Source organism: Python bivittatus, unplaced genomic scaffold (assembly GCF_059951505.1).
Source record: "Python bivittatus isolate LINGU-HERP-01145 unplaced genomic scaffold, Pbiv_v1 ctg000480_np1212, whole genome shotgun sequence".
Lineage (NCBI taxonomy): Eukaryota > Metazoa > Chordata > Lepidosauria > Squamata > Pythonidae > Python > Python bivittatus.
In genome coordinates this window covers 93,838,106-93,862,056 of record NW_028277075.1, presented here as the reverse complement: position 1 = coordinate 93,862,056, position 23,951 = coordinate 93,838,106, and the positions used below count along the sequence as shown (strand labels likewise).

The 23,951-nt window shown below is 39.6% G+C and overlaps 1 protein-coding gene and 1 pseudogene across 3 annotated transcripts in view; one reads left to right on the top strand and one right to left on the bottom strand.

Moving 5' to 3' along the window:
• QTMAN (queuosine-tRNA mannosyltransferase) overlaps window positions 1–23,951 on the top strand; it is a 268,381-nt gene that overhangs the window by 187,911 nt on the left and 56,519 nt on the right. The window lies entirely within an intron of this gene.
• Window positions 12,739–15,262, bottom strand: LOC148215074 (uncharacterized; annotated as a pseudogene).

The following is a 23,951-nucleotide window of genomic DNA, read 5'->3' as shown; positions in this document are numbered from 1 at the left end:
TCTGCCTTTTAGTTGATGCCATTTTGATATTTTCTCTCAGCAGCTGGGGTACTGATTTTCTTTGCCTTTTATTTTGAGCATATCTGAAGAAGTACTTGTTGTTGTTCTTTTTCACCAACCTTAGACGTTTTGACATCTGCTCTAATATTCTGAGCTACCCATATGTACTCTTCCTTGGAGATCTATCCCCTATTTCCACTTTCTAAATGTATCCATTTTGTTTTCAGATATTTACTAAAGTTTTTATGCAGCCATATTAACTGCTTCTGCCATCTTTCATTTTTTCCCATCTGAATTGTTTGCTATAGCACTTTCAGTATCTCTTTCAGTAAGGAATTTTCAGCCATTCTTCTGTGTTACGGTGTCTCTTTTGAAACTAGTTCCCCCCCACCAAGTTTGGATGGCCCCAACCCTGTTAGCTATAAAGACCTTGCTTTTCTCCCACTACACCAGAATGGCAGATGAGCCTGTTCTGTGATGAGAGTGTATATTATTTTGATTTTTTTAAAAAAACAATATATTGTTGTATATCATTCAGAGTCACAGATTAAAGGTAGTTTTACAAATCTCTCAAATAAATACATTTTGAGCTTATCCCACTAGTTTCTCCTGTCATGAATCCCACTTAAAGTATCATTGTTCTGAATTTATCCTGCAACAGATGTTGGGATAATTAAAGACCCCCACCTCTATCTCTTCATGCTTTTATGAAAAATCTGCATTTTTAAAGCCGCTTCAACATCTTTTTCTTTGTTGGTTAGATGATAGTAGATATCAATAACAGTATTGATTCAATTCATCTCTCTGCTTCTTTAAGTCTAGATTCTTTTTTGCACAATTGCTATGTTCATTCACAAGGTTTTATGAGCAGGTGTATATGCTGTTAACATTCTGTGTAACTCTTCTCTTTCTATTGCTCCTATTTCTTTTGAACAAATTGTATCCTTCAACTGCAATATTCCAATCATGGAGTCATTCCACCAGGCCTCTGTTATACCTATTAAACTATATTTGCTTTCTTGCTCATCTTGTGTATTTTCTAATTCAGGACATTAAAATATAAACAATGTCGACCATTAATTTTATTAACCAACTGATTTTTCACTGAGTGGTTAAAAGGGTTCCTTTCAGCAATATTCCCACTTCTTTCTAAAATGTACCAGTCTTTATCTGAGGCAAGGTCCTTTCCCCCCACCCCCACATCAGTACCCACTAGGTTCATCTTAAAGTCTTGCTGATCAATCTCATTATGCTTCATCCAAATATAGAATTGTTACTAATTCTTGAGAGGTACAATTCATATTATGCCAGCAGTCCATCACCCAGATAACCCAAGCCTGGTCCAAGAAAACAAATCTCTTCCATCAGTGCCATTTGCATATCCAGTACCTGCAGACTTCTTTTTTTTCCCTCCTTTTCAATAGAGTCAAAGAATGGATAAGAACTCTACCAGAATCCCCAGTTTCTTGAGCTTACTTCCTAGATCTTTAAAATCCATTGTGATACAGTGTAGCTGCTCTTGGCCACTTAGTTTGTCCCCACATAGTTTATCAGGAAGTGATCATTGTCAGTAAACTTGGTAAGTCTTGGAAGTTGTTTTGTCACATCCCTAATCTAAGCTCTGGCAGACAGCACACTTCACAGACTTATGTCCAACTGAACATGTTTGTGTCTGTTTTTCATTATAGTGAATTTTCAACTATCAGCATGTCCTTTGCCCTTCAGAGATTTGCCTTCCTGGTCATCAGTATCTCTTTTTCATTGCCAGAAAACTCAAAGCTGTTTCTAAATTCCAAGAATGCAGAATATTTCTGTACCTTTGTTTTAGTTATCACTCTCAACCACTGGGCTTGTTCTTTTGTTTGATTCTTTTCCTTATGTAGAGTTCCTTCCTCTGTAAGCTGTTTTGTTTAATAAATTGCCCTTTCTTAGGAGCTGAAACTGGCCATTCAATTCTCCAAATATTGTAGCTTTTCTTCAAGTGATACTACAGGCTTCAACATACTGCAGATATGTGTCAGGTCATTCTTAGACAGAAATACAAATATGCCTTATGTACTACAGGTCACAACAACAGAGGCATGTTTGTTCATCTTGTTGCTTGAGGTTCTAGTAGAAAGGCTTTTGGTTTCGGTTTTCTTCTTCTCTCAGGGTTTCAGATTAAATCAAATCTATATTGTTGACTTACAGGGAAACTTTATCAAGGACCTCTTCCTTAAACTGCCCCACAAGTTCTACTTACATCCTCATGTTAGTTCTCACAGGTACCTTGTGGCCTGAAAATTGATTGTCTTATATTCCTGCTACAGTCTCTGCAGCAGCCTCTGCTTACTCAACAGAAGGCAGTCACTTTATTACACACAATAGGGAATTTCCAATTTTCAAAACACACTCCTGGCTATCAGTAGCTATTTAGAAGCTAATCCTCTCACCCCTGAGAGCTGAGCATACAACCCTTCCAAACTTTTAGTCTTTTTGGTCACTTTCCCTTTTTCTCCCTCTCTCCTTTCTGTTCAATCTTCTGCCAGACCCCTATTAATTACCCTGTAGGCTTGCTCAATTTGTTCATAATATGTAGACTTTGAGATAACATTATGCTTTTCTGTTGTTGAACTTTGTGAGAATTCTGGAAAGATTCAGATCCACTTAAATGTAATTTCTTACTTTCTAACTTCAAAGCAGGGATGGAAAATCTTTTTTTTTTTTCTATCAAGAGCCCCATTTCTTCAGGGATAATCTGTTAAGAACTGCATGATAAGTGGAGTTAAAGTAACTGTCACGAATTATAGGGATTGTTCATAGACGATAGACAGGAACTGATTTTTCAATTAGGCACCAGGTATGTAAGGGGTCGTTGGGAAGCCCCATTTATTTTCTTTTTGCAGATGTTTATGTAACATTTAGCTACTATATAGATCCACAGGATTTGTCTGTCTAGTAGTTTTCTTCTCTCACATCATCTATTTCTTCAGCTTTGCTCATATCCACTTAATACTTGTATGCATATATAAATGGGGCTTTGATAGATTTACACTTGACATCTTGAAAGCATCATGAGCCACAGTGAGTCAGGAGGTTCAGATTGCAAAACAAATGTAGGAAGGAAGAGTGAATGGCTATTAAGGAAGGGAAAGACCTAGAAAGTCATGGATGGGTGGAATTGATGAGATCCTCAAAAAGAAAGAAGTGAGAAGTTTGAAGAACAAAAAAACAATGTATTAAGTGACAGAGGGACACGAAGGAAATGATGGTTTGCAAGGGTAGAAAGGAGGAATACAGTGAATGTTAGTGGTGAAAACTAGTTTCATCTATGAGTCCTTCTCTTTTTCTAATCTCTGGATTTTTATTTCTTTGTCTTACTATTTATTACTCCTTTTCTGTGCTGTGAATAATGTTGCTTATCCCAAAAGAGAATAGCATGATGGATATGTGTGAATATACAATATCTGTATGAAATAGCAATGGAGATGTAAAAGGAATCCATTATGGATTTATTTTGTTTCAAAATGCTGTGATCCTGGGTATAAGATTCTGCCACTATGTAGTCTGTGTGATTGTCATTGCCACACTATCATTCTTGGCTAGAACATTTAACTGCATTTGGGGAAATTGTGGGTATATGTACTAGGAATTCTTGGGCAAAAAAAAAAAAAGAGTTAGAAATTGTTTCCAGTTGAAGTATATAATGAAAAAACTTGTAGAGGAAGTATATATTGGAGACAATAAGTTGCACAGAAAAGTACATAAATTGCAGAAATACATGTACCAAGTATAACAGCAACTGTATATTTTCTAGGTCTTTTTCCAATGATGCAGAAGGGAATTAGAGTAGAATAGTATGTAAGCACATGCATCACTGGCTAGGATTGAGTTTTCAGCATTCTACATGTCCTTAGTCAAAAGTGACTGAAATAAAAGTGAAGTGGGCAGTGGGATTAAGGAAGGACCTACTCAAACAAAGACAATTAAATAGCTGCATGAATGATAGACCTGTCACCATTGCTTGTCATGATTTGGTAAAGAGAATGTCCAGGAACAGCGCACTGAGTAATTTTTGCTGAGAAATATTATTGCCTTCAGATCTTGCTCATTTACATCATGGGACATTTGATTGTCCAGTCTTGGAAGCAGGCTGCTGGGCTACAAGAATCTTCAGGCCCCTTTCAGTTGACACAATAACCATAGTTTGTCTTTAAACATGTGAATACATGCAGCACTAGTGGACTTTCCTTTGCATCCCACATGGCTCACTAAAGGCATTTCTGCACCGTACCCTTAAACTGTTCCTCTTCTGGATGGCCTCTAAGCCAGTTGAAGAAAGTTGTATTCAGACTAGAGAGCACTGAAAGTATCTTGCCCGATGTTCAGTCTGGACTACCAGCTATCATTGCCCCACTTGGACAATTCTCCTGTTGCTGTGACTTCTCAATTTTCCATGCCAGGAAAGCAATTGCCAGTTCCTTTTCTTTGTGTATGTTGGTCTTACTGGAGGTACATTTTTTTTTGAAAAACATAATGCTGTTTACAAAGTTAAAATCAAAACACACATATATGTAAGCCTAGCAGCCAGTTGTGAAATAAAAGTTCATTTTTTGCATTTTCCCAGGTTTAGCACTCTAAACTCTGCTGCAGCTATTATTACTAATAGCATTCCAGTAGAAACTGAGATACCCTTCATCTTGAACTATATTGTCAGTCATTTTCTATTGCCTGTCCATATGGTTTTCTTGGTCAAATACAGAAGTGGTTTACCATTGCCTTCTCCCACACAGTATGAAATGACATCTTTGTCATTGTCACCAACGTAATCATCCACCTCCTCTATCTTCCTATATCACTGCTGCCCAAGTATAGGTGCCTGCTTGCTTTAGCTGGGATGGCCTTGGTTGACCCTGCTGGGAATATACTTGGCATAAACTCCCACTGTTCTTCTCTCATCTTTCCCAGGAATACCTCCCCACCACAATATGGTAGCACAGCAGGACTTGAAGGGGGTGTGAGCTTTCAAAAGCTGGAAAACACCACTTTAAATAGAGAGCAGGAAAATGCAGGCAGACTCTCATTCAAGGGGGCTAAGGGACAGTCGAAGACAATAATGTTGCTCCAGAAAGGTTGGTGGCCCATACATGCACTGGGGCAACCTGGCAGTGTTGATATGCCCTAAAAGACACCGCCGAGTTGCTTCATTTGTAGCCTACCATTTGTGTGGCTTCTGTCTTCAGGTTCTTTTAGATTTGTTTCTCCAACACCAGCAGGCAGAAGTTGCCAAAAGGTAATAGATTGAGCCCCAAGTAGTGCAGTTTACAAGCTATGTGCACGTCAACCCCTCAAGGTAGACCAGATGAGTAAACCAAAATCATGCATGCTAATACTACTTTTCTTATAAGGTTATAGTAACAGAATCCTGTGTCAGGGTGTGCAGCGTACACTCTGTGCAGTGGCGCTCCGTGAGTGAGACAAAATAAACAGTCCACAGTCCAATGTAGAAAACTTGCACACAGACGTTTACTGTACAATATATACAGAATGGACACCACCAACCTACAAATCCCTAATTACCTCCCAGAACTCCAACACCAGCCACAACTCCTATCACCAGCCACACTATAACCCATGGTGCACTTTGCTATATTCAGTGGTTTGTGCTGTGTCATGCTGCCACACCCTACAGGTGTGTGCTCTGGGCGGGTTGCGGGGATTGCAAACACAGTCAAGCTGTGCTCTGTCAAGTGCATATTTTCACTGAGAAATTCTTTACTTCAGGGTAATACCCTGACATCTTGCAAGTGTGAATAGGCTTCTCACCCCCATCCCCTCTTATCTTCATAAGAACTAGGGAGGGTCCTGTCTGAGGTGCTTTCTTAGGTTACAATTCTGACCTAGACTCAGATTTCTTTTATCTGACAATTGTCTTGTTTCTCAAGGCTATTCCTTCTGTCCATTACAGTGGAGTAGGAGGGAAAAACAGTATTGCAGGCTTGTATCTTCACAAGTAACTCTTAGTCATTATTGCTGTCTTTGAACATGCCCTTAATCTGAAAGGTCTTAATTTTTGATGCTTCTGTATTATACAGAATAAAGGCTAGGTGTTTATTTAATTGATTCTGTTTGGTATTCAACCCCACTGTAATAATTTAGAATTTATCTTCATTAATTTTTGTCTATATGTGTGAAACCTGCATGGAGAAAGGTGGATTGCATTTACTGAAAGCTTGGCATGTATTCAGCTTTAGTAATATTTTGCTCCAGTGTATCCTTAGCCTTTAGCATTATTTTCTCAAATAATTTTCCTGTGGAACCATGTCACCAGACAGTAAGGTCTGGAATTTAATTGCAGTCTGTTGATTGTTGCTCTAATATATATTAAAGGAAATCCAGTCCCATTATAAAAGTATATACTTCAAAAATTAGTCTCTGCAATAGGTGAAAAAAGTCTGTGGATTGAAAGGTAGCTTTTAAGAGTGCTAGTCTACAAAACAGCCTGACAATACTTAGATTTCAAATTACAGTAGCAATTTGGAAAGGTTTTTCAGACTGGAGCTGTGTTAAATGTTAATAGCAAAATAGGGGCATTCTTTTCTTTGATCTGTTTCCTGGCTTCTATAAAGTAGTGGAATCAAAACCAAGTGCCATTTATATATACACACCTCCTTCTTTTGATCTTGTCGGGGGAGAAGTCTGGCCTTCCTGGCCTTTTCGGCTGAAGGCCCTATGATGTTTCAGCTACATTTTTTTTTTTCCGTGACATTTCTATCCAGGAGTTTTTCCTTGCAGATACTCCTCAATATATGTATGTACAGTACTCTTAACAATTTTGCAAGATAGCAATATCAAATCCATATCTTTTGGAAAGCTTTTCAATTCACTCCTCCCCAACTCCCTTATCACCAAAAGGATGCTACGTAGCCATTGTGTGGTTTTAATCAATGGATTTAAGGACTATCCTGTGCAAATGGAAGGCACTTCTTCATAAGCAAGGGCAGGTTTCAGTTTTCTACCAATTTTCCTCCTGGAATGCTTTGTCCCCAGACATGTTATATGCTGTGGTTTAGGATCCTCTGTTCCATCAAAGTAACAGAAGAACCAACAACGTCTGCACATGAAGAAAAAAAAGGGTGTGTGTGAAAATTTCTTGAAGTTCAATTGGGATAAATCACATAGCATATTGGATAGGAAGAGGTGGTGCTCAGAGTAATCAAGTGTGTGATTTATCAAGGCGTTAAATGATTGTGCTGGGTCAGCAAAAGCATGAATATGGTATCACATTCAACCAATACCACTGTTTCTTTGATGTCTGACTGCCCTTCAAATTATATAAAGCTATTTATTTATTAGATTTACATAGCCACCCATCTTATGTATTATAAACCTAACTGGCTTACAAACAATAATAAAACAATAAAAAGCATAAAACCAAAATAAAAATTCCCAGTGCCCCCAAAACCACACACCCTTCACATCCAACAGACTACTTTCCTGGGCTTCAGCCACATGCCGTCCCAACACCTGTGGGAAAGGCCAGGTCTTCAAGGCTTTTTGGAACCAGGAAAGTATGAATACATTTCAGAACAACGCAGCAGTGCAACTTATATGCCGTGCCTTACATAGCAGTATTAAAGGAAATCAGACAGAGGCATGTTGTATCAACTGAGCTCCCCAACCTATAAGAATTAGTAACTCCAGATCTTTTTCTTCCAGCCCACTTACACTGTATAATATAAAAGGGGCAGTTACAAGACCAACATAGGGGCAGACGTCATGCCTCTAGATAGAAAAAATAGTTGTTATTTCAGCCCTCTTTGCTACTTTCTCTATTTACTTGACATATTTTTGTTTAGCCATAACATACCAATATAGTTTTGGCAAAAATGCAGATATGCTTTGTAGTGATCAAACATGAGAACTGACTAGAAAAATTAAGCAAAATCTATACAGTCTGGTCTAAATTTAGGACACGGCTTTCTCCTTATGATGATCATTTTATTGTAATTTACTTTTCAATTTTGAACAAAGTGAAATGTGTTATGTGTGTTTGTGCATATGTGCTTAGTGGTATTTTTTTCTAAAATTAATAATAAAGCTGTATGATCTGTTTGAATCTATAAAATTGAAGTGAGGTGCAGAGGGGTAAAGGTCAGCTATTGAAGGACAGTGGAATAAGCTCAAGTATTATTTTATTACATTTTTTATGTAAACCACCTTGGTTTCCAAATTTAAAAAAATCAAATTAATTAAACTCAGAACAAATTCAAAGGGAAGGCAAAATAACCAGTTTCATTGCTCAGTAGTTAGGATATAATTAAGTAAATGAGAAATTGTTTATTGTTACTGGAGTTACAGATACAAGAACTGTATTTTGATGCTTTTAAAAAATATCTGTCTATCCTTGATTCAGAGACCATGGTGGTTAAAGAAGCTTTATTATGGTTTGTTATAATTGTTGAATTGGCAGCTACTGATCTGCATTTGCTCCTAAAATGCAGCATCCTAAAACCCAAAACTATGGTTTATTTTTTTTAATCATGGTTTTTATTCTACTTATACAGGTAGCTCCTGGGTTAAGATCACCCAGGTTACAGATGACCTATAGTTAAGAATGGAGCTTATTGCAGCAAAATTTGAGTTAAATACACAGTGATTCGAGTTAAATACACAATGGTTCAAATTAATTTCACAATGCTATTTAGTATTATACAATAATACTCTTCCGACTTACATACAAATTCAACTTAAGGACAAAATGTATTGTCGAAGGCTTTCACGGCCGGCATACGATGGCTGGTGTGGGTCTTCTGGGCTGTGTGGCCGTGTTCTTGAAGTTTTGTTTCCTAACGTTTCGCCAGCACCTGTGACCGGCATCTTCAGAGTGCAGGAGCACAGACAGGAGCAGTTCTCTCTGTGCCCAGGGTGATGTGACCCTTCTGTGGGTATTTATAGAGATCTGGGGGGAGGGGGATTGGGGGTGTGTGGGGGGGTTGAGTTACTGAGTGGCTGTTTTGGTGTCAGCATCTGTGTGTATCTTCCTGGGGATTAGGCAGGGTTTTTTCTTCTATTGAATTGTTAACAAGGGGCTGCTGGGGGTGATTAGGAAGTTCATTGTGTGAACTGTTCACATGTTCTGGTGGTTGAGCTGAGTTTGTTGACCTTTTGCAGGCTGTATTTTTCAGGATTGGTAGCCAGGTTTTGTTGATTTTTAGACTCTCCTCTTTTTTATTGAAACTGTGCTGGTGTTTGTGAATCTCAATGGCTTCCTGGTATAGCCTGGTATAGTGGCTGATGGTGTTGTCCAGTATCTCTGTGTTTTCAAATAGGAATTTGTGTCCAGTGTGCTTGAGAGCATGTTCAGCTACTGCAGATTTTTCTGGTTGCTGTAGTCTGCAGTGCCTTTCGTGTTCTTTTATCCTGGTATGGATGCTGCATTTTGTGGTCCCGATGTATACTTGCCTGCATGGTATGCGGTATACTCCTGCAGCGGTGAGGGGATCCCTTTTGTCTTTTGCTGATTTTAGCACTTCTTGTACTCTTGTACCTACAGGTGGAACTGAAGATTGTTTGGAAATTGTGTTTTTCCATCAGTTTTCCCATGCGGTCTGTGACCCCTTTGATATAGGGCAGAAATACTTTGTTGGTGGGTGGCTGTTTTTCTTCTTCAGTCGCATGTTGCTTTCTTGGTTTGATGGCTCTTTTTATTTCATTTTTGGAGTAGCCATTTGCTTGTAGGACCCAATTAAGGTAGTTAAGTTCAGAGTTTAGGAATTGGGTTTCGCAGATCCGATTGGCACGATCCATGAGGGTTTTGATAATGCCTCTTTTCTGACGTGGGTGGTGGTTGGAGTTTTTGTGTAGGTACCGGTCTGTGTGGGTGGGTTTTCTGTAGACTTTGTGTCCTAATTTGAGGTCTGGTTTGCGTATGACCAACGTGTCTAGAAATGGAAGTTGGCCGTCCACTTCTTTTTCCATGGTGAATTGTATATTGGGGTGGACGCTGTTTAGGTAGTTCAGGAACTTCTCTAGGTCTTCTTCATCCTGACTCCAAATTGCAAAGTTGTCATCCACAAATCGGAACCAGACTGTTGGGGTAGCAGGTGCGGTTTCTAAAGCCCGTTTTTCAAAATGTTCCATGTAGAAATTTGCTACGACTGGGCTCAGGGGGCTTCCCATGGTGACACCATCCATCTGTTTGTAGTACTCATTATCCCATAGGAAGTAACTGGCAGCCACTCAGTAACTCAACCCCCCACACACATCCCCAATCCCCCCTTCCCCCCCCCCCCAGATCTCTATAAATACCCACAGAAGGGTCACATCACCCTGGGCACAGAGAGAACTGCTCCTGTCTGTGCTCCTGCACTCTGAAGATGCCGGTCACAGGTGCTGGCGAAACATTAGGAAACAAAACTTCAAGAACACGGCCACACAGCCCGGAAGACCCACACCAGCCATTAAGGACAAAACTTGTTTTTAAACCGGTAACTACCTGTACCTTCAGTGTCTGTTTTGACAAACTATTGTGACATACATTTTCTCTCCAGAAATAAATAAATTATGAAGATCAGGAAAAAGTTAGGGTTTAGGGCAAGCAACTCTAAATTACTGGGTGCTGCATATTTAGGAGCTCAACATATAGTAGGGATTTTAATGTTTGTGCCAACCATGGTTTGATGTGATGTTTGTGCTAAGCCATAATCTTCAAATAATTATATAACTACATGTCTGGGAGATTCTATTTTTTTCATTGCTACCAAGGATGGATCTTTCCTAGATTTATTTTCCAGGGTCTAGAAACAAAAACTAAATATTATCTTTCAGTTTACAGGCTTTTCTTTATATAACTCAATTAGTCCAGCAAACAAAAATCCAAACTGAAAGCAACAGATAATTTCTGAATAACAAACTTTTTAGGTGACAGTGCAGACCTTTAAACAAGCAAAACTGTTTGCCAGACTTACTGTATAAACTCTGTAGTTGCATTAATGTATTTATAATTTAGATTTTAAACAACCTCACTAAGCAACTGGTAAATATATCAACATATTAACCATATAATCTCATCTAGGCAGAGGTAACAGTGCTAAGAGTTTTCTATAAGAGTATCTACTTCATGAAGTACATTGTGCCCTGATTCCTTGGTCATTCTGTTTGTTTGTTATTTTTCAAATTTGTCACTGCCCATCTCACTGTGAGGTGACTCTGGGCAGTTTATAATAAAAATAGAATAAATATTAAATAAAATAGATAAATATTAATTAAAATATGTTAAAAACACACTTCCTTTATAATACTTCCAAGAGGCAGATGTTCATTAGATGTTAATAAACTCAGGGAGCATCGTCAAGGTGCCAGCCATCCCCAGGATCGATTGTATCTTTCCTCACTCCAGGCAAGTTGGCAGAGCCAAGTCTTCAATTCCCTCTGAAAAATTGAGAGGGTAGGGGCCTGCCTCACCTCTGGGGGGAGAGTATTCTATAGGGCGGGGGCAACGGCAGAGAAGGCTCCCCTCCTAGGACCTGCCAGTCAACATTCTCTCACTGACAGGATCCACAACATGACTTCTCTGCTGGACTGGGTGGGACAGGTTGATGTAATGGGGGTGAGACGATCCCTCACCCATGCCATGTAGCGCTTTAAAGGTGATAACCAACATCTTGAATTGGACACGGAAACAAATTGGAACCCAATGCAGCTCCCACAGCAAAGGTGTTACATGTGCTCTCCTCGGAGCACCCATGTTTATCCATGCAGCCACATTTTGAACCAGCTGTAGCTTCTGGATACACTTCAAGGGTAGTCCCATGCAGAGTGCATTTCAATGGTCTAAACAAGAGATGACTAGGGTATGAGTGACAGATCGGAAGGATTCCTGATCCAGGAAAGGGCGTAACTGGTACACAACACGAAGTTGCGCAAAGGCTCTCCTGGCCATGACTGCCACCTGCTCCTTGAGCAGGAGTTGTGAGTCCAGGAGGACCTCCAGATTATGCAGTGGGTCTGTCTGGGGCAGTGCAACCCCATCAGGAACCAAAGATGGTAAACCCCCAGATACAGAGAAGTCTCCAATCCACAGCCACTCTGTCTTACCAGGGTTCAGCTGAAGCCTGTTGTTCCCCACCCAGACCCCTACAGCCTCCAGGCACTGTGAAAGGGTGGTCACAGCATCACACAAATCACCCGGGACGGAGATGTATAATTGGGAATCATCTGCGTACTGATGATACCTCATCCCATGGTGGCGGGTGATCTCACCCAGTGGTTTCATGTAGATGTTAAACAAGAGCGGTGAGAATACCAAACCCTGCAGTACCCCACAACAGAGGGGCCATGGGCCGGACCTCTTGCTCCCAATCAACACCAATTAGTACCGACCTTGGTGGAAGGAAGTGAACCAGCACAAAACTGTGCCGCCCACGCCCAGCATCCTAAGTCGGCCCAAAAGGATACCATGGTCGATGGTATCGAAAGCCACTGAGAAGTCAAGAAGAGTAAGGGTGGATGCACTACCCTCATCCTGCTCCCGCCAGAGATCATCCATGAGTGTGACCAATGCTGTTTCTGTCCCATATCCGGGCCTGACTGGAAAGGGTCCAGATAATCCATTTCATCCAGTATTCTCTGTAGCTGCAACACCACCACCTTATCAACCACCTTCCCTAAAAAGGGGAGTGGGAGACTGGACAAAAATTGTCCAGTACAGTGGGATCCAGGGATGGTTTCTTGAGGAGGGGATGCACCAGCACCTCTTTAAAGATGACTAGGAACACCCCTTCCCTCAAGGATGAATTCACCATCTCCTGGACCCACCCACGTCACCTCCTCAATGGCCTTGACCAGCCAGGATGGGCATAGGTCTAGTTGACAAGTGGTGGCATTGACTTTCAAGGGGACCCTGTCCACTTCCTCAGGTCCAACAGGATCGAACTGTTCCCAGATGCCAGGGTAAGTCGGTACCCTGGGCATCTCCATAGGCCATGCCCTACATTTGGAATCGGATCTGAGAGAGATTATCCTCCAGATGCCCAGAAAACTCCTCTGCGCAGCCCTGTAAATAGGCCACCAGGCCCTCCTTTCCCAAAAGGGATTGGGTGATCTTAAACAGGGCCGCCAGGCGGCATTCTGCGGATGCAATGAGAGTGGAGAAATATAGACATTTTGCCGCTCTTACCACCACAAAGTAGGCCTTAATAGCGGCTCTAGCCTGTGTTCGGTCAGATTCGGTCCTTGTTTTCCTCCAGCGGTGCTCTAAATCCTTTTTCAAGACCCTCAACTCCTATGTAAACCATGGGGAGTGTTGGGCTCGATGGAACAAGAGAGGTTACACAGGTGCAATCTTGTCCAAGGCTTTGACTGCCTTCCTGTTCCAGGCACCGGCTAAGGCCTCCGCTGGACCGTGCAGCAGTTCCTCGAGTATAACCCCCAGCTCCCTTTGGAACCCAACTGGGTCCATCAGTCACTGGGGGCAGACCAGTCGAATAGTTTTACTTATCTACTGTTTTACTTATCTATTTCATTCAGTTACATTGAGCATAAAATGAAATAGTTGCCACGTATGCTGTCTTGAGCACTTTGAACTGCACAGGATACAGTTGTAATACTAAATCTTATAAATGTGTTCCCTAGATTCCTTCCAGTCCTATTAAAAAAAAAAGTCTTGCCATCACCTGAGAGCACTTCATCCCATGCAATCTTATTTTGTCTCATGGGACTCCAGGCATAATACCAGCATTTGTGAACAGGGCATCTTTTCAAATGAACCCATACAGGAGGAACGTATCAGTAAGACCCTCTCTGTTGCAAAGGTCTTGTTTATGTGGAAATGTCTACATGTCCGGCATTTGTGAAGGCACCATCCCTGTAGACATTCATACATGACTGCATGCAGTTACTCAGGGATGCTTGTATCTGTACTGTAGATAAGAACATTTTTTTTTAACAAATAAAAAGCTTCTGTGTTATCAGCATCTCTACTTATAGAAGTCTGTTATTGTTGGTCACACAGTCAGCCAGATATTTAGACTGGATTTGGCATTTTTATCTGCCTATCGAGTCCTTCCCAAGGACCTGTGATAGGTAGATGGTGTAGTTGCAGGATGTAAGTATCATCATCACCACTATCCTGATGATGATGATGATGATGATGATGATGATGATGATGATGGTAATCTGCAATTAGATTCACAGTCAAAGACTGGTGGAAACTTAATAATTCAAGTCCTAACCAAGGACCTAAGAATTAAGGTACTGTCTGAGGATATAGGCAGTTCCGAGCAGGGTATTTTTTTGCAGAATTAGGATGTTCAGGTCTGATAAATTCAAGATTACAAATATCAAGGAAGTCCTTTAGGTATTGCTCCAAGGGCTCCAACCACGATTGGTATAACAACAGATTTCTTTTTCCATAACCATTCAACTTCGATCTGCAAGTCCCAGTAGTTTGTAATTTTTTCTGATTGCTTTTCCTCAATCCTAGCATCACCCGGTATAGCAACATCAGTGAACAGACTTTCTTCTTTTCAATGACTGTTATGTCAGGCATGTTATGAACAAGATGCCTGTCTGTTTGGATCATAAAGTCCCATAAGATCTTAACCCACTTATTTTCCAAAACCTTCTCAACTTGATGGTCCCAGTGGTTCTTGCTACATTCAAATCCAAATCTCTGGCAAAGTTTCCAATGAATAATTTTGGCAAATCGATCATGACACTGCTTATAGTCAGCTTGTGAAATTTTACTGCAGCCACTGATCAAACGGACAATGGTTTCATCCTTTTCATTACAAAAGCGATATTTAATGTTGTTTGTTACATGATGAATTTTTGCTTTCATGCAATTAGTCAGCAAAGCTTGTTCTTGAGCCGCTAAAATAAAGCCTTCAGTTTCTTTCTTTAACACTCCTGATCTTAACCAGCTCCATGTGGGGTTTTTATTGGCTTTTCCTTCTATATCCTTCAAGTATTGACCATGCATTGGCTTGTTCTTCTAATTAACAAATCGGTTTTTGATTGTTTCTTTTCTATATTCAGCCTCCACCTTTGTTGTTTTCAAAAGCTTTCCTTGATTGACTTCCTTCAATAAGGGTTCTTCGCTTTTCTTAATATAGTCATTCAAGCCATGTTTTTCTTCCTCCACAGATTGTTTCACCTGTAGGAGTTCTCTGCCCCCTTCGGCTCTTGGCAAATACAGCCAATCAATATCGCTTTTTAGGTGTGGAGCATTGTATATTGTCATTAGTTTTCTTGTTTTCTGATCCAAGTTATCAAGTTCCATCTGGGTCCAGTCAACTATTCCTGCTGTATATTGAATAATAGGGACTGCCCAGGTATTGATTGCTTTGATGATATTTCTACCATTTGGCTTTGATTTCAAAATTTTTGAAATTGTTTAATATGTTTGGCAGAAGTACTTTCTTTGACTTGGTTCAAATGATTAATTATTATTAATAATAAAATTTACTATTACAATTATATTTTTATCCTACCTTTTTATATATAACACAAAACAGTGAACATACTTAATATTTCTGCCTATTTTCCCCCTGCGAGGTTGGTTGGGCTATGAGTGAGTGACTGGCCCAAAGTCACCCAGCTGACTTTCATGCCTTAGGGAGGCCTAGAAATCACAGCCTCCTGATTTCCAGGCCAGCCTCTTAACCATTACACCAAACTGGCTCTTGTAAACTTGTAAACATCCATAAAGTGGTGATCAGTTTCCTGACTTAAAGGAACCTCAAGGGTATATTTTGATCAGCCTTCTCTATTTTGGTATCCCCTAATGTGTGGGGACTACAGTTCTGTTCTCTACTTTCTAACTAGGAATTCTGGAAATTACAGTTGCAACATATCAAGAGGCCATCAGATTGGAGAAGATTTCGTTTTGATTACAGGAGAATTTCACGGTGAATTGTATTTATTATTTGCCAGAGAGAGAAAGCATTCTCTGAGATGCTCATCTTATGAACCTACGATCCAGAGGACAACACTGTATCCTGGAGATTACAGCCTGACTTAAGCAAAGCCATGCTTAGTTCACTTCACAAAATTCTTGTCCCATTACTCGCTCATCTTTTGCATTACATGAACACTGTAACCTTTTTCGAGGCAAGTGTCCTGGGATTTTGCTGTCAAAAGCCAAAGCTGGAGACAAAGATGAATGTTACCTTCTAACTGAAAGACATTAAAATGATATCTCTGTATTTCATGTTTTACTTGAATACTGTTTATGAGGCCACCAAAAGGATTACAGAGACTCTGAGCAAAGCTAAATCAGGATTTTTGGCCCACGTGCAAATTTACACACAAGAGACTTTAGCCAGGATCCAAAGAGCAGTAGAAATAGTTACATGATCATAAACATCTTTTTTTTCCTCGAAGACCAGCTTTCTCTTTCCCATGTTTCAGGAAAAGGCTGTTGTGGAACTCTGGCAAAGTTCAAAAGCACACTTATCAAGAACACTTGATAAAAGTTTGCTTTTTTTTCTCAAGTAGGAGAAGGCTGAGCGATGACTTCCCAGGTGCACACTGTAATGTGGCTGAGGCTTAAATATTTCAATGCAGGCTGCTTTTCATAGTGCCACTGTTTGGCACTCATGCATTCCTTACTAGTCAATGAGATGCAGTGATTAAAGAGTTGAATTGGGATGGGGAAGACCAGATGAAGTTCCCACTGAGCCAGTTGCTATCTTTCATTCTGGCCTACCCTATAGGCAGCCTGCAGTTGTGAGGATAACATAAGGTGGGGAAAGTACTCTGAGGGCACCTGGAGAGGTAGTCCATAAATTAAATGCATACTAAAACCTTCAGAAGAGATCTGTACATTTTAAAAATACATTTTAAGTCTCTATGCATTTCTAATGTACACACTGCCAATAATGTACTAATGTATGGCAGGTAGATTGATAAGAAATGTGGTTGCTTAGATATTGAAGTAAAAAACTCTTGGGCTGCGATCCTGTTCTTGCCTTGAAAGAAGTCTCTATAAAACAACGGGTCTTCCCTGGAAGGAGACATGCGTAAGATTGTGCTGTAAATATCCCTTGCTGTGTGAGCCCTTCGAATCAAGAGTCAAATTGTTCCTGACTATTTTCCCCTTTTATCTTGTCACACACACAATTCCTATTCTGGCTTGACCTGGCTGAATTCATACATGGATGTGTGGTTCAGTATATTCTCTCTCTCTCTCCTTCCTTCTTTGTATTTTTCTTGTATCTTAATTAGCTTGTGTTACTGTTCCCTTTAGTAGAGCTATGCATAGCATTACACTGCTTCATTGCTATGCTGGATACCTGAGGAGGTGTTAAAATAATTAAGGTGAACTGCGTGCTTCCTCGAGAAGCACACAAAAGGATTTGCATCTGCGCAGGGGAATTGAGTGATCAAAAACAGATGTGACCATGTGGAACATTTCACCTAAATTTATTAAAATCATTATTTACCTGTAATGTATAAGCTGGGCTTTAGTTGCACTAGCTTGTTGCCAGTACGTACTGCCAGTAATCTGCCAAAAAAGCAGCTTGCTGGCAAAATCACTGAAATGGTTAGCTTATGCTTACAGAAAACATTACAACCCTGATTCATATTAAAATCTAACAGAAAATGAAGCCTTTGATGCTGGAGAAGCTGGATTGTGTTATCGAAATATGCTGTAGAGTTTATTTGGATTGGGTATGCCTTACAAGAAATATGAATATCTATTTGTAATGTGATATATAATCATTGAAGACGGTTATTGTTTTCAGTGTCTCCCTCTTGAGTGGGATCACATGGTTTTTGCTTGAATTTAAAATAAGTCCTGCTTGCATACATACCCTGTCATAGTCAATATGTGCAGAGTGCTGGTTGGTCAGATCCATTAATACAGAAGATGATAAAAAATGAAGTATCTGACATTGAAGTGTAGTTAATAATTTATAAAAGCCGGACTGTCGTTTAGGAAAAACTTATCCATGGCATAAACTTAAGTTTTTCATCCAAGTATCATTTCAGTAATGGCAAGCTTAAATACTGGAGACCATGGGGAAACATAATATTACGATAATGTTCTTTGGTGCGGTTTGGAGGGGTTTAGGAAACATTTGGAAGTATTTTTCTCATAAAGTCACTTAACTATTGAAGTGTTACGATAGCATTCCCTTCTGCATTGTATATTTACTGAAAGAGTCCATTTAAGGGGGATACTGATTTTTTTAAAATCTTGATTAGAAGGAATTCCTTCAGCTAGGAAATTGCATACTCTTGGTGGTGGCTATTTAATAATAGGACACAGGGAAGAACAGAAGATCTAGGTGATTTAAAAGTGAATTGTCATTCCCCCGCCCCCCAAAATGTGTCCGTTTCCAGTTCTGCTCCATTTTTTTCTATTCAGCTACTTTAAATGAAATCAGTATTTTTAAAATCAGCATTCTAAAGATGAATTTCTAGGTGTTATAGCAAGTGTTCAAATATCGGTATGCATATTTACAGATTTAACTGCCATTTTTCTTTGAGGGATGAAAGATAAAAGCTTTTTTTTTTTTTTCTAGTTCATCTCAGTGTTTTCAGATAGTACACACAAACTGATGTATTCTGGAAAATTTTTAGATGTTGTCACAAAATGAGCTTTTCCTGGTATTATTTTCTATAATTTGGTTTGTATCAGCACAGTCCTACATTTTTTATGAGGAAGTAAGTCCTACCTATCAAAATGTGTCCCAACTTCCTTGGTCTAATAAATCATTTGGAATGTTGAGAACATATTGTGCACACTTTCACAAAATGTCTACTCTGGCAGAATGGCTTACTCATTCACAAAATTATCACTATGGGAGACAGAACTGTAAGAATTGGTTCCCAGACTGATGAAGATTCTAAAGATGGTTATGCAAACAGCCAGCTGCAAGCTTCCTTGGTATTAGTGAAGAAATCTACCTTCTTGTCAGATCATAGGAAGGCTGTTGGAACAAAGATCAGAAATTCTCCATCCTAACATACACAGGGATCTGTTGATTCTAAATTGGTAATAGTTCAGTTGCTGGAATTCTTGTAATCCCATCCTGTCTCCCTTAATAAATCTTGCTAAGCAGAACTCTGTTGAGAATCGTACTTGGAAAAGAATAACTTTTGGTTCTAGATAGCTGCCAGAGAGCCAGACAGTAACTAGTTACTGAGTACCAGTTTACCAGAATGTACCCTGCCACCCTCAAACTCTCCCTGCTATACCTGCTTACCTTACTCCTTTTTTTAGGCAAATAAGCATACACAATCAGTCTCAGAAGTAACAGTAAAGCAAGAATTGGTACTTAATTTTACAGCTTCCTGTTATTTAATTAAAAGGTTTTTGTTACCTTGAAAACTCACGTGGACAAGGAACCTGGCAAGTGCCAAAGAAGATTTAGGAACATTAGTGCCAATAGGCTTCATGTTGGGAATTCCGGATGTTTAGATTTTGTGATAAGGTGTTAAGTTTCAGTGATAGAAACAACTGACCAACCTGCTTGGGCTCAGAAGCTCAGTAGGGCCAAGTGTGGTTAGTAAGGCTGACACAGTTCAAAAATGATGCAGAAGACTCACTTAAGAGTAATCTGAGTTTTAACAAGTGAATTCCTTAAGGCATCATCAATAACAACATTTTTTTTTTCAGATTCTCACATCTGAATCTGAAAAGGTTTGGGATCCTTTAATGAATAGCAAGATGTACTTTGCTTACAAAGGGTCCAGAGCACCATTTTTATATCATGTTTGAAGTGTGCACATCCTTACTGGCTAATACTCGATCTTAGATGGGGTTCCTCTAGAAAATCTCACTGCAAGGTTGAAAAAATCTCTTGGAAGAAGGCAATGGCAAGCCATCACCACGTTACTAGCAAGAAAACTATATGACGATGTCCGTGAAGTGACAAGGAATAAGCTCAACTTGAAGCAGTTTTTATTTTATTGCTTTATACTATTGATAATGCTTAATAATAATGCCACTTCATTCAAGTTAAACTAGTGTTAATATTTGGTTTTACCTACAGACTGCACACCATCAAGAACACATTTCTTGCAGCTTTATATAAGAGCTGTATAACATTACATTGCAATTATTTGATTACCTTTCACTACAAATATCAAAATTATATTCATTGCAATGCACAGTGATATTTCATAAAATCAACCATTCGTTACTATTGAGTTCAACAGATACATTAAAAAAAAAAAGCCTATTCAAGTGTGTAAAAAAAAGTATAAAAAGAACATGTCAAAGATTTTAAGCAGCCCAGATTGAAAGGGTTTGTTGGAAGCCTTTTGTTGGCCATTCAGTGGTAAATATGTTATATAACCAGTTGGTATTAAGGTCAGAAATAATTCCACAGGGACCCAATAAATTAAAAAAAAAATGGTTTTGGCTGGTAGGGTGTGGATCTAGGACAACAATAACAAGAACAACAATAAAAGAAGCAGAGGCCAGAAAGCTCACGTCTGTGAGGTTTGTGGGGATTTCTGACAGTAGTTTCTTACTTTCCTCCCTTCTTTGCATAATTCCGTGGCAGTAGTTTTCAACTAGTCTTATTTCCATGCTGTGTGTTCTCCAGAAAAGGGGCTGAATGAATGTCACATTCAGAAACCTTATCAGATGAACAAAACAAAGCATTTCAATTTCACAGGCCATCTTGAGCAGCTTTAAAATCTCTCTCTCTCTCTTTTCTCTCTCTCATGCACACACAAACGGTCACTAGCTAGAAATGTGGAAATTTTAGGTCCACCCACAAACAGATTTCAGACAGTTTACATGGTGGACTACTGTGTGTTTTTCTGCTCCTCCTCCTTCCACTTAGGCCTAGGAATTACAGCCAAGAGGAGATGAGTCAAAGATGTTAAAAGTGCAGCTGACTGAGAATGAAATCAGATTGGCAAGAGGATTGTGAAGTGCAGGAAGTGCTGAAGAAATAAAATGAAATTTGCTCAAACTTGAATCCTAAATCGAGAGAAATGAATGTTCTCCCACAGCAAAAATTTAGGCAATGCATTCTAAGGTTAAAGAGACTGTTCTTTATTTTTTGCAGTGTTTCAACATATCTTTTGGGATGTCTGCTACGCTAGCTTTCCAGATGTGTACCTGCCTTTTTTTCAGTTACCTACTTAAATGAGTTTTGTTTTTAAACTCTTTTTTTTTCCATCTTGGAAGCAATCCTCTTTATTACTATCATTTCCTTTTCCTGAGGTTTTATCTCCACTTTCCATACCTTGCTCTTTTCATTAGCACCCTTCTTCACTCATGTAGAGGTTGTCAGTATTGAAATAATTTCTCACAGAATACTGTCTGGTAGAAGACAGACATGTTAGATTGATTCACCTGAATCACTTATCTATAATCAGGCAAATTATGTGCCAAAAGAATGTGGGGGAGGATGGGGCATGCCGTGTGGATTTTTCATTATATCAGTCTGTACAAGTAATCACTTTATGGTTCCAAACACTCAGACACCTAGATCCAACACTGAGTTTAAACTCCCTGACCTATTGGAAAGCAACCTAAACGTGAGCCACTGAGGACACTTCCACCTTAAGTCACTTGTCTCTTCTGCTGTTCCTGAAGCCAACTTTAAAAATTCTAGTGTTGGTTGCAGTGGTTTGGTTCTGTGTCCAGGTGACAATCACAGCAGACCCTGATGGATCACTCCTTTGGTTCTTCCTTCCCATTTGTGTAGGCTGGCCCCTCTGTGGGTGTGTCTCCCAATGCCTGCCTTCTCCTTTTAGAGAATGTTCTGTCCTCACTAGTTCCCATTTTTTTCCTTTGCGTTCTTAGACATTTGCACACATTGGGGCTGGCAACTCTGTCGCTAAGCGACATGGTCAAATAGTGCAGTGTCATGCTGACTGCAATGTCATGCAGCAGTCCCAGTTGCCATTAGGCAAGTCCCGCACAGTCTCTGCCTCCCACCGTCATGCAATCACCATTTGTGACCTCCTGCCAGCTTCCCCATTGACTTTGCTTGTGAGAAGCCAGTCGGAAAGGTCACAAATGGCGATCATGTGACCACGGGAGGCTGCAATGTCGTAATTACGAGCTGGTTGCCAAGTGTCCAAATCATGATCACATGACTGCAAGGACGCTGTGATGGCCACAACTATGAGGACCCGTCATTCAGTACCATTGTAACTTTGAATGGTCACTGAACAAGTGGTCATTCAATGAGGACTACCTGTAATGCAAATCTTTTCTTTCTCCCTCACCCCCCCTTTATTGTACCATTGCTGCTTTGGTGTTGTAATAATTAAAGAAGGGAATAGGTTTTCCTTCAGTTCTAGATTTCACTATAGATCTACGGAAGTTTTGTAGCAAGGAAGAACTGGTGATTTAGCTTCCCTGAAAGTATCAGTCACTGAAACTTCGTAGCTTCGTGCAGCACGCCTACATTGCAACTTAAATATTGGGAGCTAGGGGGAGGGAAAGTGAAGCTTTGCAGTATTTTGAGCAATGGGTAGGAAAGCAAGGATACTATGCTGCTCCCAGCCTGGGCAGAAACCAAAAGGGTGCCCACTGGGAGATGTAAGGATTGAATGGAGCAGTGAACTTCTTCAGTGGATCTGGTGGAAAAACATGGCCAAGGAAAGTTCTGTTTACTTAATGGGCCATCACTGGATCAACCACAAGAATTTTTTTTTTTTTTTTTTAAAGACAGCTGCCAACCAGTAGAGACTTAGGAACCCAGCAGCCCAGGATGAAATGGCTCCACAAGGGACTGACCAGGAGAAACGGCATGCAAGGCACTGTAGCCAGTTGAACTTCTGTGGAGTCCTTGGGTTCTCTGAGCTTGGTTTTTTTCTTGCAAACATTTCATTACCCAGCTAGGTAGCATCTTAAGTGCTTGGCAAAGAAGGTAGGAGTAGTACAAACCATCTGCTCAGAATGGCTTAAGAATGAAAGAGTGCAGGCTGCATTCATGATGGGCTGGTAGAGGCCCGTTGGTCAGAACCACCTTAAAACTCGATATGGCACACAGGCAGAGAATGAAACATGGGAGCCTCTTTAGGGAGTTGAGGGATCTCCCCCAGTGAGATAAGCAGGATAAATTTGTAGTGGCTTTCTTTCTACAAACAGCTTGACATTTTTAATCATTCTAAGGCATAGAATTTTAAAAAATGTTACTCTGTTGAAGATCTCTACCTGAACACTTGTTTTAAATGTTTTTTTTCCAAGGAAGTAACAAGCAAAGACATATTGGGAAATTGCAGTTTCATTGTTTTAGAACAGGTCCAGCTTTACTGAGTCAATCTATATGAAGTTGTTAATATAAAAATATTTTTTTCTATCTCTTTCATAAATATTTTGTTTATGAAAATCACTTTTCAAATGATTATGCAGCACATGATCCAAGACTCTTCTTTGATAATTTGATCTAACCCAAAGCAGCCCTCCAGCCAATGCTTCTAATGGTTTTTTTTTTCTTTTTCTTTTTTAATTGACAATGACGTCAGTATCTTTCCATTCTTCTTTTGGTGGTGTTTTTAATAAAATAGCATATAAGTTGACTGTTGGTGCCAATGAATAATGCTGATTCTCATAAATAATTTTTCATTAGGCCAAATGAGGTATTGTGAATAAACATGTACAAAAGATATAATGACATCTTATGCATAAACAGTGTAAGCTTCACATCTCTGTTGCAAATTAATGTGTGTAGGTATGTTGGCGCGGCTGTTTTTACTATAGTGAATGCATATTTTACAAGCTACAAAGAATGGCAAATCTGGCATATTAAATGTCAAACATTCAGGCTGACATTTATAGTGACTTTTAGCATGTTAAGAGATTTCTATTATGTAGTCAAGAATTAGTTATTTTTCTGTAATGTTTCAAACAAAGCATTTACAGTCAAATGCACCAAGCTAACAGAGTACTTATATTTTTTATTTTATATCTGTGAGGTACTCATAAGGCTTTTTGAACAATATTTTTAACAAAAAATAGTACATCCCCAAGAATCTAATTAAGTACC